General features: G+C 41.7%; 1 protein-coding gene and 1 pseudogene across 1 annotated transcript in view; one reads left to right on the top strand and one right to left on the bottom strand.

The window, feature by feature from the left end:
• ACACA (acetyl-CoA carboxylase alpha) overlaps window positions 1-14,524 on the top strand; it is a 244,652-nt gene that overhangs the window by 25,421 nt on the left and 204,707 nt on the right. The gene's annotated exons all lie outside the window — the stretch shown is intronic.
• Window positions 3,038-11,955, bottom strand: LOC120621123 (mRNA decay activator protein ZFP36L1-like; annotated as a pseudogene).

The following is a 14,524-nucleotide window of genomic DNA, read 5'->3' as shown; positions in this document are numbered from 1 at the left end:
GTGTAATGAGGACAGAATGTCCACTGCACTTGACAATCTTGTAAGAGCTGTTCCAGTAGAGAGGTAGAAGTAGGAGAAAGCCGAGAGGGAATTGGAGGTGAAGACATGTGGATAATCTTTTCAAGATATTTTGCTAAGTAAGGGAGCAGAGAAGAGAGGCCAACTGAGTAGAGGGAACATAAATGCCTCAAGTCTTTCTCGGTCCAGAGCAGTACTATCTTGTTCCTTTTTCCCTGCTACAGTTGTCTGATTCTCTTGGCAGGGCAGGTGGGTAGGGCACATGGTTTCTGCTTACTATTACCTTAACATGATTACATGATTCTCTGCTTCTTTATGGTATAAAACACTTCCCCACTGCCACTTTATTTAAGAATTTTGGTATTTTAGTTCCTAGATGCCATATTATAATGTTGCCACATTGGAGCAGAGGTAGGAAAGGATCTGAAGGCTCGTTCGCTGTTCTCATTCTACATCACAAGGTGGCAGAAGAGTTCACTCTTCCCAAAGAGACCTTGTGTTTAGACAAAGATAAAGTGGAGGTGTTTTCTTTTATTACCTCTCAGACCCTTTTATTTTTCTTTGCATTTCAAAGGCCCAAAAGTCAGCCTCCATGTTGGAGCAGCCTTACTGTGGGGTACAAAGAAGTGGGAGAGCTACATTAATGAGTCAAAATAAGTAACAGTAGAGAAATAGACCTAGAACTGTTTCTCTACTACTATATATTTGGTTTCTAAGTGGAGGAAAGGATCTCTTTCCTGATCTCCTTTTCCCACAACAAAAATTCCAATTTAGGAGGAAAAGAACTATAACGTACGTAAATCTTATGGTGTGTGCAGATGAGAGATATGACTGTGGAAGAATCAGAGGAAACTAGGACTGACTGAATGATCAGGGTAGATCTGTGGGAAGAGCACTTGACAAGAAGACAGGAGGCTCACCTAGGTTCTAGATTAGACTGAATCACTTTGAGTAAGTTACTTAAGTTCTCTGGTCTCTGTTTCGGTTTCTTTAATGAGATGGTTAGACAAGATGGTTTCGAAGACTTCTTCCAGCTCTAAAATTATTTTAATACCACACTCTGCTACTCTTTATTTTAAGGGCATATGCTTTTTATTTGTTTGCTTGGGTTTATTTTAAATTTTTTTTTTAATGTGGAATATAGCATATATATAGGAGAGTATATAGAATATAGTATATGTTAAATAATAAGAACCAATGATAGTAATAACATGAACACCACATAACCCTCACCCAAAATAAGAAATTGAACATTGCCAGTATCTTAGAAGCTCTTTGTATGTCTGTTCTTCTGATCACATTCCTTTTCCTCCTCCCAATCATTATTTTCTCATACTTTTTTAAAATGGTGAACTATATATTACTAAAAATATTTTTTTAGTTTTGCCTGCTTTTGAATTTATATAAATGAATGGATTATACTCTATGTAGTATTTATATTTTAAATTTATTTTTCAATTACAGTTGATATGCAATATTATATTAGTATCACATGTATAACATATTGATTAGACATTTCTATACCTTATGAAGTAATCACCCCAATAAGTCTAGTGCCCATCTCACACCATACATAATTATTACAATATTATTGACTATATTCTCTGTTCTGTACTTTACATCCCCATGACTATTTTTGTAACTGGCAATTTATATTTCTTAATCCCTTTCACTCTTTTTACCCAATCCCCCCAATACCCTTCTATCTCGCATTCATCAGTTTATTCTCTGTATCTATGAGTTTGTTTCTGTTTTGTTTGTTCATTTGTTTTTTAGATTACACATATAAATGAAATCATACGTTATTTGTCTTTGTCTGAATTATTTCACTTAGCATAATACCCTCTAGGTCCATCTATGTTGTCACAAATGGCAAGATTTTATTCTTTTTTCTGGCTTGTGTATGTATACCACATCTTTTCCATTTTCCTATTGATGGACACCGAGATTGCTTCAATATCTTGGCTATTATAAATAATGCTGCAGTGAACATAGAGTGCATACATCTTTTTGAATTAGTGTTTTCAGTTCCTTCAGATAAATAACTAGAAGTTGAATTGTTGGGCCATATAGTAGTTCTATTTTTTAATTTTTTGAGGAGCTGCCATACATAATGGCTGCACCAATTTACAATCCCACCAACAGTGTACAAGGGTTCCCTTTTCTCCACATCCTCACCAATACTTGTTTGTTGATTTATTAATGATAGTCATTCTGATGAGTGTGAGGTGATATCTCATTGTGGTTTTAATTTGCATTTCTTTGATAATTAGTGATGTCGAACATCTTTTCAGACCCTATGTATTTTATTTTATTTTATTGGAAAAAATGAAGTTTATTGATTTTTAAATTGTAAATAGTCATTACAAAGAGTTTTTTTAAAAACAACTTTGCACAAAGAAAACTAGAAAGCAATGGTAGTGACCAGCAAGAAGGATAATTATTACATTCATCTTAATGTATGTCTGCCAGTTCTGTTTGCATTAACAATGGAAAACTCTAAATCTGGGATCCGGAATCTCAAATCTGCCATAGAATGTCTTGAGATGGGCACAGGGAGGTCAAAGGGTTTCTCCCCCATCCCCCTTTAGAAGCTATATATATAAAAAGTTGTTTTCCTCCTGTACTGTCACAGAACTTCTATATACATTCTCAGTTCTAGTTGGGAAAGGCCTAAAGAGAAAGAAACTCAATTTTCGGTCCAACCAAAGGGGAAAAATTTCTAAAATAAATAGTCCAACAGTTTCTTTGCATTTTTTAAAATAAATTTTTCATTTTTAAAATAAAATAACTAAATAAGTGTAAAGTTACAAAAATAATTTTACAATGTAAAATTACACAGAAGAATAATATATTAGAACTGGAAAACAGGAAAGGACACATCGCAAAATATTGAGATGTATATGAAGATCATAATTTGACATTAAAGAATATATTCTATGGATTTATCATCTTGATAAATATAAACAAAATTAACAAAAAACATAAAAGCATAGTTTGGCAATAAATATGTTTTGACAAATTAAATGAGCTTTTTTATATTGATGTGCAGTGACAAGCAAAACTTGCTCTCCAATTTCTGAAAGTTATATGAAGTTTAAAACCCAGGAGAGAAAGCATGACATGAATGTTCTAAGGAGAGACCTATGGTATTCTAGAGCAAAAACCATTAAAGCTACTTCTATGGGAAATCGTTTTACACAGATACTGTATGTGGAATGAATACCAATGAACTATCACTCCTTACATGTTTCTTTTTTTTTAGCTTTTTTTCTTTTCTTTTTTTTTTAGATGTCTCATATGAACTAGGGAACTTTAGCCCCAAAATCAAGCCTCTCATAGTCCATCTAGCTTTCCTTTCCTTCCCACTTACAAAAAAAAAAGAAAAAAGAAAAGAAATTAAATCACAAAGTTCCGCTTATATCACATTCTTCATCCACTTTTTCGGTTTTCCTTCCTGTAGACCTACACCAACCCAGGCAAGACTCATCAAGAGGTTCAGTGCGGGAAGAAAAAGGTTTTGAATGTCAAGATAGGTTCCCCGCAAAACCTAGGTTTGGCAACAACTCTTCAAAGGGATATGGTATAGGGTGGTACTGGGAAAAGGAGAGAAAATGTGTAGGAGACTGAATAAGGGAAGGTACAGTTAGTTGTATGGCCAGTGGAGGGAGCTACTGGTCTTGCTCCCCTGGGGCAGAAGCTCCAGAACGCCCACAGGTGCCCTCTGGCGCTGAAGAAGCAATGTAGTCACTGTGACAAAGTTAGATTACAAGGCACTAAGTACCTTCTGTAAACTGTTACTGCTTTTTCTTTTGTGATTTCGCTCTTAAGGCTTAAGCAGACAAAAAGGCATCTACTGAAAGATATGGGACTTGTCTGTTATGCATGGTAAGTGGGCTATAAACTCAAGGAGGGGGACTCCAGTTAGAGGGTGAAAAGGGGGGAGAGGGAGAGGCACTATAAGGTTCTGAGAGAAATGGGTCAAGCTTGACATTGTTAACATAGGGGTTGTAGGGTAGGGAGGTGAAGGGAGGGGATGTGAGTATGGGGTGGATGATAGTGTGGAGTGGGCAGGGGGTCCTTCCCTATCCTGGTTTAGTCATTTTACATGGAAATCAGCTGAAAATGGGCAGGCATCTTGAGTTGTCTAAGGTGGGGGAGTCTGAGCCACTGGCTGCTGCAGAAGCTGCTCAGGTAGCCCTCCTGGTTTGAGAGAGAATCCTGAGGGCTGGGGGGTATGGGGGAAGAGTCAAACATGCGAGCGGACTCGGACATGGGTCGGAAGAGGAAGGTGATCCGGGAGCCACCCCCGGGAAGCCTCATGCTGGGGGCAAAGAGGCTCAGCCGATCTTGGCTGGAGAAGGCAAAGGGGTTATTGGTACAAGCGGGCAGGGTTGGGGAGACCAGGAAGTTATCGGCATTCAGGATGGTGGGGTGGGGTGATGGACATGCGGCTGTTCAGCAGCCCCGGGACAGCGGTGGTGGCGGCAGCACTGCAAAACCCAGCAAAGCTAGAGCCATGCAGGAGGCGGGAACAGTCAGCCGATAGGTCCCGGGCCCTCGGGATGGCCACTTCCGAAGCTCCTCGGCGTTTTGGGTGAAGTGGCAGTGGGGCCTATATAGGCAAAAGCCGATGGTGTGGAAGGTGCGGCACAGCTCCATCTGGTACTTGGGGTGGCGAGTCAGGCTTCGGAATTCATGGATGTCATGCGCGAACTGGCACTCGTCCCCGCACTTACAGGCGCCATTCTCGAGGAGGCGGCATAGCTGCTGCTTGTAGTGACTGGAGTTGACCTGACCACTCCCCAGCCGCTTCTATATGGGCAGCAGCCGCTAGCCCCTTTCAGAGAAAAAGTGGCTTCGGAAGTGGCTATCCTGAGAGCTCAGAGCTGGGGCCAGCTCGCCCTTGAATTGCTAATTCTGGTGGAACTTGGAGCTGGGCAGGGTGACCGATTGCCTCCGGAGGAAGTCCCCACAGGTAGGGGTGCCCACTACCTTACTGTCCAGCAGGGAGCCTCCCTGCACTGGGCCTATTGTAATTGAACATCTTGTTACCCTTGTATAAAACTTCTCTCAAGTGTTAGGTGGTGGCAGACACGAGGATAGTGGACGTCAGTGCTCGCACTGGGCAGGGACAAGGATTTGGTGTGTCAGGAAAGTCCCATTGTGGGGAAAGCACAGCCTCTGCTCTGGGTTCAGGTGTCCCACGTGCCTGCTTCTGGCACCCCTTGCCTTTCAGACCCTATGGATTTTAAAGCAAGCACAAAGTGAATACTTCTCTCTTTGTAGCCTCTCTCAGTCACTACCCACCACCCTAACCATTTTTCAGATTTTTACCATCATAAATGAGTTTTGCCTATTTTTGAACTTTATATAACATACTTTTGTCTGGCTTTTTTTCTTCTTCTTAATATTATGTCTAAAATTCATCCTTTTGTTTCATGTAGCAATAGTTTGTTCATTCTCATTGCTTTATACTATTTCATTATATGAATGTACCATAATTTCTTTATGCATTTTACTGCTGAGAGACATTGGGTTATTTCCAGTTTGGGGCCATAATGAACAATGGTCCTGGGGAACATTTGAAAGTTTCTCCAGAGTATAAATCCAGAAATGGAAGCTGGGTTATAGCATATGCAGGATATGTTCTGCTTTATTAATTAATGCCAAACTGTTTTCTAAGAAGTGTCCCCATTTACACTCCAATCTGCAGTATATGAAAGTTCCTGTTGTTCCACATCCTTGTCTAAGCGGCCAGAGTCTTTTCAGTGTGGCACAATCATGGGACTGAACAGGGCCAGGCATACCCTCACAGTGCCAACCCTTCAGTTGGTTCTCAGAAGCTCAGGCCACAGTCACCTCTGTTTATTTGCTCTCTCCAAGTAAAGGTAGAGGATTCAGATTATCCCTAGGTCCCTGACCACACACTCTATTACCTTGGGAATATTGGCCCAGGATAGAGTGGGTGGTAAATTTAATAACACGGTCATTCCTGAATCAAGTGAGCATCCATAGAATATTTTGTTCCTGTACTGAACACTAGTAGGAAATGGAGAGAGGCACAGAGAGAAAGGGGGAAGTAATATTTTCAATTTGCCTACTGTGTTCCAAGCTTTGTGTTAGAAACTTTACATTTTGATTATAACATTTAGTCCAAAACACAACTTTGCAAAGTAGATATTATACCTCAGTTTTATAGAAAAGGAAACTGAGGCTCAGAAAGGGGGTCATTTGCTCAAGGGCACAGAGCTAATTAGTGACAGTCAGGATTTAAAGCCTGGTCTATCTGATTAAAGAGTTCGAGCTCTTTGCAATACAGAACACAGAGAAGGCAATGTTCCTGCTGCTCTCGGGGTATCTGGCTTAGACTGCCAATACCAAGAATCAGTTCTTTTCAGTTCTCCTTGCCTGTATTCACCCCCAAAACTATGCTATTCAAATAACTATGGCTATCTCAGTCATTTATTTAAACTACATTTTATTTTTATTTATTTTTGGTTTCCTATATCCTTCTTTTTTATTTTTGTTAAGAAAATGTGGCACATCAGCATAGCAGGTCTACTGATTCACAAGACTTGTGTTAGGGAAATAGCTTTCTACCTGCAGGGCTAGTATTCTAGCCAGACACGAGATTAAAAAGAAAGATAGGGACATTGTGAAATCTTCCTATAACATAGGAAAACTTTAAGACTGACGATTAAAAGGATAAAAGGAAGTTGAGCAGTGGCTCAGTTTTCCTTGAAAAAAGTAAAGGCTCTATGAAAATGATTAATGTTGTATTTTATTATGTATTGTGTTTCATAGATAAAAATAACAATGGAGAGGGAGGGTATTTGGAGTAGATAGGTGGAGGCCCAAACATGTAGCAGGAAAAAACTTAGTCTGAAATAGGAGTAATGAAGACACTAGAGAAGTCTGAAGAGAAGGTGAGGACAGGAGCAGAAAGTGAACTTACCAGAATCCCCAGACTGGGTAGGACAAGGAGTCATGTTGTCCATTTTCCTGCCTTTAGGTAAAAGGGCACTTTCTCTAGGTATTTAGTTGTGAGGTGTGTTGGACTTAGGAAGATTAAAAAAAAAAAAAAAGGTATTGGAGATGTTGTAGAAGAAGCGTTTCACCTAAGATTTAGTGACTGCCAAATATAGATAGTATAGATAGGGACTGGAAGTGTTCATTATTAGATAATAGGAAAGGAGAGAGAACTGAAACGCCTTGTGAAAACCCAAGTGTCCATGTGAAAACATCGTGGTGGACCTCCACTATGAACTCTGTCCTTTCTTGTGCAATTCTACCTTTCATCATCAGGACTGAAAAAGTGGCCTCCCCGAGGACATTTTCTGACCTCATGGTATGAAGTTCCCAGGCTCTTAGCTCTGGATGAACTTGAATGGTTGACTGGAGCAAAGGAACATAGTGTTCAGATAAAGGCCTCTGTGTCTTGTTTTTCTCTGTCTCATGACTGGAGCCACAATTCTCATCAGTGAACTGATTTTCTTGATGAAGTCTGTCCATCTTTAAAGCAGCTAAGTGTTCTACTTAGAATACTTTGCCTCCTAGAGGTGATGTGAAGATGGATAAGCAGACATCAGGAGCAGTGTGGCCTCTCAGGTACAGAGCTAATCTTTATTTCAGTCAATGAAGCACTTACTAATAGCCATACCTAGCCCTACTCTAAGAGTTATAGAGGACAGTACCAAACTATAAGAAATGCTTGCTAGCTTTCAGATTCTTAAAGTTAGCTGGAGATAAAACCAACATACACACAAAAAATTAGAGCCTAATAAATGCAGAACTGTGTGGTGGTGACCAGATTGCTACAGGAATTCAGAGGAGAGACAGATCAGTAGAAGCTGGAGAAGTAAAGAGATCTTAGAGAACAGGGGACTTCCAAGGACTAGAAAGATTCAGAAAGTTAGAAGGGAGGAAGGACGAGTTTGTCAGCATAAGCAAAGGTAAGAATAAGCATGGCAAGAATTAGAAGCCAGATTAGAGTGTATGTTATATATTGGGGACCAGTAGGAAATAACAGCCCAGTATTTCCTCTGTCCTCTGTCCTAAAGGTTGATCACTGACCTTGCTACTTAAGGAATTTGGAAATATGTCAGCCACCAGGACAAGGGGCTCTTCATTGTTCCATTTTTTATTACGGCACTTTCTTCCCTCTCTTGGTCACTTCTGGTCTGACCTGATAATACTTTCCTATCTTGGAAGGGCAAGTGTAGGAAGCATTGCTGTTTATCGAGAGACACTAGCAGCAAAGAGAGGAACAATAAGAATAAACCCTAAACTATTGTTCTCAAACTTGAGGGTGAATAATTACTGCTCAAAAAAGAGTCTGAAGTGAGGCTGGGAATCTGCATTTTAAACAAGCACCTAGTGATTCTGTCTCAGGGGCTCTGGTGGAACAGACTTTTAGAAACACTGCCATAAAGTAGAATAGACAATAAAGTGCCCATGTGGCCTGGACAGTGATACACATACTATTTATATATTTCTGGGCTGACTCATTTTAGAGAATTTATCCTCTCCCATTTATGGCTCTTATAAAATTCACATGGCTTATCATCTAAGGAGCAAGATATATACACTCTGTTTTCGTGTTTAGTTTTGTATTTCCCACTAGACTGTAATCACCTTAAAGATAGGGACCCCTCAGACTTTTCTTTTTTTCCCCACAATAGGGTGAAAGACCATCTTTTCTTTTCTCAATTTTTTAAAAATTTATTTTCAATTATAGTGATACACAATATTAGAGATCATCTTTAAGATTGGAAGATAGCTGTAATGTTCAGGATAAATACTTGATACCTTTACACAACCGTCTTGAAAAACCTGTGAGTGCCAATATGGCCTGGACAGTGACACACATACTATTTATGTATTTCTGGGCTTATTCATTTTTGAGAATTTATCCTCTCCTATCTATGGCTCTTATAAAATTTACATGGCTTATCATCTAAGGAGCAAAGCATAGATACTCTGTTTTGGTGTTTAGTTTGATATTTGGAACCTTGTATTAGTTTTCTAGGGCTCCCATAATAAAGTACCACAGACTGGGTGGCTTAAACCAGCAGTCCCCAACGTTTTTGGCATAGGGACCAGTTTCATGGAAGGCAATTTTTCTATGGACCAGGTGTTGGAGGGATAGTTTCAGGATGATTCAAGCGCATTACATTTCTGTTATTATTACATTGTAACATATGATGAAATAATTATACAACTCACCGTAATGCAGAATCAGATGCCACCAGATACAGCTGTACAATTGAAATACATCAACTCACTTGCCACTACAAAGCCTGCCACCAGATGCAACTTAATTGCCTTTTGCCACTCACCGATAGGATTTTGATATGAGTCTGCAAGCAGTTGATTTATTATGGTCTCTGTGTAGTCAAACCTCTCTGCTAATATTAATCTGTATTTGCAGCAGCTTCCCAGTACTAGCATCACCTCCTCAGCTCCACCTCAGATCATCAGGCATTAGATTTTCATAAAGAATGCACAACCTAGATCCTTTGCATGCACAGTTCACAATAGAGTTCGTGCTCCTATAAGAATCTAATGCCTGATGATCTGAGGTGGAGCTGAGGAGCGGCTGGAAATGTAAATGAAGCTTCCACTTGCTTGCATGCCACTCACATCATGCTGTGGGCCCTGGTTCCTAACAGGCCACAGACCACTACCAGTCAGTGGCCCAGGGGTTGGTGGCTGGCTTAAACAACAGAAATTTATTTCTTCACAGTTCTGGAGGCTGTAAGTCCAATATCAAGGTGTCAGCAGAGTTCGTTTCTTCTGAAGCTTCTCTTTTTGGCTTATAGATGGCTGTCTTCTCCAGCATAAGAGCCACAATTCTGGCAAATGCTCTATCAATTTGTGATTCACAGATGGTCTTTCCTCTGTGTTTCTAATCCTAATCTCCTCTTTTTATAAGGACACCAGTCATTTGGAATTAAGGCCCACCCTAATGACATCATTTTAATTTCCCCTTTAAAGATCGTATCTCTAAATATATTCACATTGTGAGATAGTGGGGGTTAGGACTTAAACATATGAATTTTGGGACACAATTCAGCTCATTATAGCCGTCTAGTTTCACCTTCTAGAAATGTTCTACTCACTCCCTTCTCTTCCACCTGTTAGTCTCGTATAGTAAGTTCTCTCCACCCTTTGCTTCTTACAGACATAATGGCTGTGTGGCAAGAACTCATGGAACTGCTGTAAAGAGCCTATAGCAGGTTGTGGCATGTACCAAATAACACAACACTTACGAGTTATTGAAATTCTAAGTGTATCATCTTAAAGACACAGCTCTCTTCCCATTCTCTGCCCATTTATCTTAACATTTGATGATAATAATTAGATTATTCAATCCTCTGTAAGTGGTCTTGGTGTGTCCTAACTCATCCTTCATTTTCTTTTATAAGGTCTTTCCTTGGGTAGTTCTTTAGGGAGTTTAATTACTTCACACATTCAGTGAGGTCAAAATCAGGACATGTAAGGTCTTGCTGAAGTTTCACATAAGGACAGTTTTTGAGGATAACCTCTTGGTTTTGCAGTGCTTCTAAGGCTGATAAACAGCAAAAACCATTAAGAAGAACTCTTGAGGTTAGAGTTCCTATTACTTAATAGAAACTGGAAAAGGTAAATGAAAAATAAAAAGAGGTAACATCAAGAATTTTAGTCCTTTCCAAAGTCACTTTCTTCAGGTCAGTTCAGAGAGCACTATTAGGGAGAGGTAAAACTTCCCTCTTCCCAGGCCTATTTTTTTTTTTTTTCATTCTGCCAAATCAAACATCTTGTTAAATCAGGAAGTTGTGTCTAATTAAGTTCTGATTTCCTATCTTTGTTCAACTGACAGATACATCCAATGACAGAAATGACAGAAACAGCTATTGTGAAATGTGAGTCACTGCTCTGTAAAGTCGACATCTTTCCAAATTTGTTTCTAGTCCCTATTATCTTAGGTTGATAAACTCTTGGAGAAGCCACCACCTAGTGGTATTATGAGGGCTCCTAGATGAATATTGTTTCTTATTGACCAGTATTCCTATCTTTCTGTCTCTACTTCCACCCCAAAACTTATAACCTCAGGTGTGTATTTCTACTCTATAAAGTATTCTACTCTACTCTACTCTGTTTGCCCTCTTGCATAGAATTTCCCACCAAATCACATCCTCTGTATCTCTCTTGGCCTTTAGCACAAGCTTGTGTAAGGATCAGAAAGGACTCTGGGTGCTCCAGCAAATCCTTGGAAGGGATTAAACTCACTCCAGTCTTCCGAAGTGCAATTTTCTCCTATTCTCTTTTTCTCTTGCCCAGTAGTTGTATTATGTGTTGGGACTCTTTCCAATTCCTATTTTCAACACACAGCCACCGTGCAAGTCTTGCTGTGAAATAACTGGCAAAACTGGAGAAATTTGTTGGCTTCTTCTCAAAGCCTTAGTGTAACCACAGTGGCAGTTGCGAGGCACGCTCCAATCCAAGCAGTCAGCAATATACTGCCATCTATTTTCCGTGTTCAGGGCAGGCAGAAAAGACTGTTGTGCTTTGGCACTCTGCCCTTCTTACTGAGCTTCATTTACTGAGGCTTCCTCTCAATACTCCAGGATCCAGCATCTCAGATTCCTCTGAGGAGGGCTGTTTTGGGTCTGAGGACCAAGCCAAGGGAGGCTGGTTATGTTGTTTCAGAATACGGGTCAGTAACCCTGCACTAACTTAGAAATCAGCCTGTGTAATCCTGAGCAATTCACAGATGCAGTACCCACCTCTTCAGGGCGTTAGGACTGAACACGAAAAGGTCCTTACGAGGCCCGCACACCAACTATCCTACACAGTCCTTCTTGGTTCTGGGCTCTCGTTACACACAAGCTGGCCCCGGACGCCTCTTTCTCCGATGGGAGGTGCATGCAAGGCCATTTCTCCCACTCCCATGTTCACCAGGAGGGGGAGCCGGCCGGCTAGCCCTGCAACCACCTCGGCAGAAAGAGCGGTGAAGGCCAGGACGGGAGCGCCACGACCCGCCGGAACCCGCCCGCCCTCTTGCCGCTTGGTCGGGAATGGCAGAGCGGCGCTCGGACCATCCGCATCGCCTCACGTTGCCCCGCCCCGCGCCGCTCTCCCATTGGCTGTCGCCTGGCCCTCGCGGCCCGTGCCTTGCCTCTCTGCCTGCCAGACCGCGCCACAGCCCTGAGCGGGGTCGGAGGTGAACGGCCTCGAGTAACCCCGGACATAGTCACCTCATGGGGCTTGCCCGCTGAGGTGGGAGGCAGGGGCGGGGCGTGGGTGGGCTGGCTCCCTTGAAGCCCCGCCCCTTCCCCGTGTGCTGGGCCGGCCCGGGGCTGAGCGCCTGTCAGCCATCGTCGGAGCTCCCGGCATCTCCTCCCGCCCTGCACCACCTCCGCGCAGGGGCTCCGGGACCGCGGGACCGCAGACGTCGCCGCCTGGAGGTGAGGGCCGCCTCAGAGTCTGTGATCTGGGACCCGGAGAGGATGGGGCCTGGGGAGGGGCGGCGGCAGCAGGGGGCCGGCTCCCATCTTCCGCCCGCACGCGGCCCGGGCTCCATCCAGTCCCGACCAGGTGCCAGGCAGCCCAACCCTCCCTGCAGCCCCGGGTCCTCGAGTTCCCCTCTGGAGAGATGTGGAGGGGCCTAAGGTCTCTGGAGGTGGAAGCTCAGACACCAGAACTAGGAATACAGCTCAGGGCCTCTAGGAAGGGGCTGGGATGTCTGCCTGGAGCTCGCCCCTCCACTCCTCCCGCCCCAACCTCGGCGTGGTCAGATTCCTTCCTCTGGTCTCTCCAATGCGACCTTGCGCTCGGGAGAGAGAGAAGACCCACGTGGGAAGGTTATGTTAAGGGTTGGGTCCAGTTGCATTGAAGTCTTCTAACTCTCTCTTGCAGAGTGAAGTGTGGGGAGCAGAGACCCGGGCTTCTTTTGCTCTCGCTGTGTCTTTTTAACATGGTGGGAGCAAGGGCCAGTTCTAGCTCTTAGAGTTTTATTTTGTTTTCTCTTGGGGACGTAGTAAAATTTATGTGCCTGTTGTTACTCTCTACTTTCCGTTTGCCATACTGATCAAGGGAAGCTGTTGGAGAGAGGACGTCGGAAGGTGAAGTGAGGCTAATGATTTCAGAGGGAAATGTGAGTCAAGGTCCTGCCCGGGTCAGCGCCAACATTATTTTTGGATTTGGACACGGGAAAGTAGACACTCGTGGACACTTGCAATCAGCTCTAAATACCAGGGACTCCATGTAGGCCTGCGGGTTTTATAGAAACATATAAGAATATAGCTGCTCCGGTAGGGGAAATACTTTAATTTCAGATATTTTTGTTTTGGGGTTTAAATTTAAGACTGAAACCAAAAGACCCTAGAACTTAATGATTGATTTCATTTCTACTTAAGCAGTTTCTGTAATTTCCCAGTGAGTGGAATAAACCTAATAACTTGGTCCTCAGTCTCAGAAGTTGGTCCTTTTAATCTCGCTTTTTTTTTTTTTTTTAAATTTCCATTCATTTTTCTCTCCCAGCCCCATAGTGCAGGTTGAGAAGCATGCTTACTTTCATTACATGGTTTCTTCTTCCTGGGTGGTAGGAATTCTCTGACTTGTCTCTTCTTGGTGGGAATGCCTTGGATGTCTGTGATGAGGATTTCCGTGCTGCCTTTTTGACAGGCACTTTTAAGGAAAGCATTGTGGTCTAACATAGAACAGGACAGCAACAGCCGTGTCCAGGTAGGTGCCTGCTTGTTAAAAAGTAGCAAGTCTCCCCACTTCTTTTGCCTCATTTTCCTCATTTCTAATAATAGGAGAACTGTTGTGAATCCAAGAATAATTAACAAGCATTGTAAAGTGGGCATATGAAAAATGTCAAAGGCAAAATATTAACCTGTGTTGCAGAAGTTTTGTTTTGGATTTATCAGTGCAGAATAGAAATATATCAAGCATAAGATTTAATTGTTTTTGAAATGTGAGGAAAGTTTGGGAAATGATGGCATTTGGCTTAGTGAACTTATAGTTCAAATAATGACTAGGTTATATCAAAGAACTGGCAGTTTGAAAGAAAGCCAGCCTCAGAACTCCCTCATCTGATACTGACTTCTCTAAAGTACAGGTTCAGGTGTAGATCAGTATGTAAAATTCTATTTCCTTTTCAGTCAATAACTAGGAATTTTTTTTTTTTTTTTTTTTTTTTTTTTACCTGTCACATAGACTGGTTTAATAGGTCTGGGGCTAGTATTTTTCTTAAAATTTTTTTTTAAAAAATTAATATCCTAATAGTCTTGGTTAAAGAAATAAATTAAAATAAAAATTGTTGGAACAATACATTGAAATTTAGTATTTCCAATTGGAGGAATCTTTTTACAATTTGGGAAAAAAAGGTTGGTATATCGGTACCTAACATGTTCTTAAAGATTAATAATAATAGCTATACATTAAGCATCTTTCCAAACTCTTAAAACAATAAGATTATGAAGATGCGAATGAACACTAAAGACTCATTGGCCCC

This window comes from Pteropus medius, unplaced genomic scaffold, assembly GCF_902729225.1.
Source record: "Pteropus medius unplaced genomic scaffold, Ma_sr-lr_union100, whole genome shotgun sequence".
Taxonomy (NCBI): domain Eukaryota; kingdom Metazoa; phylum Chordata; class Mammalia; order Chiroptera; family Pteropodidae; genus Pteropus; species Pteropus medius.
Note: the sequence above shows the minus strand (reverse complement) of the source record. Positions and strands in the feature narration are given on the sequence as shown.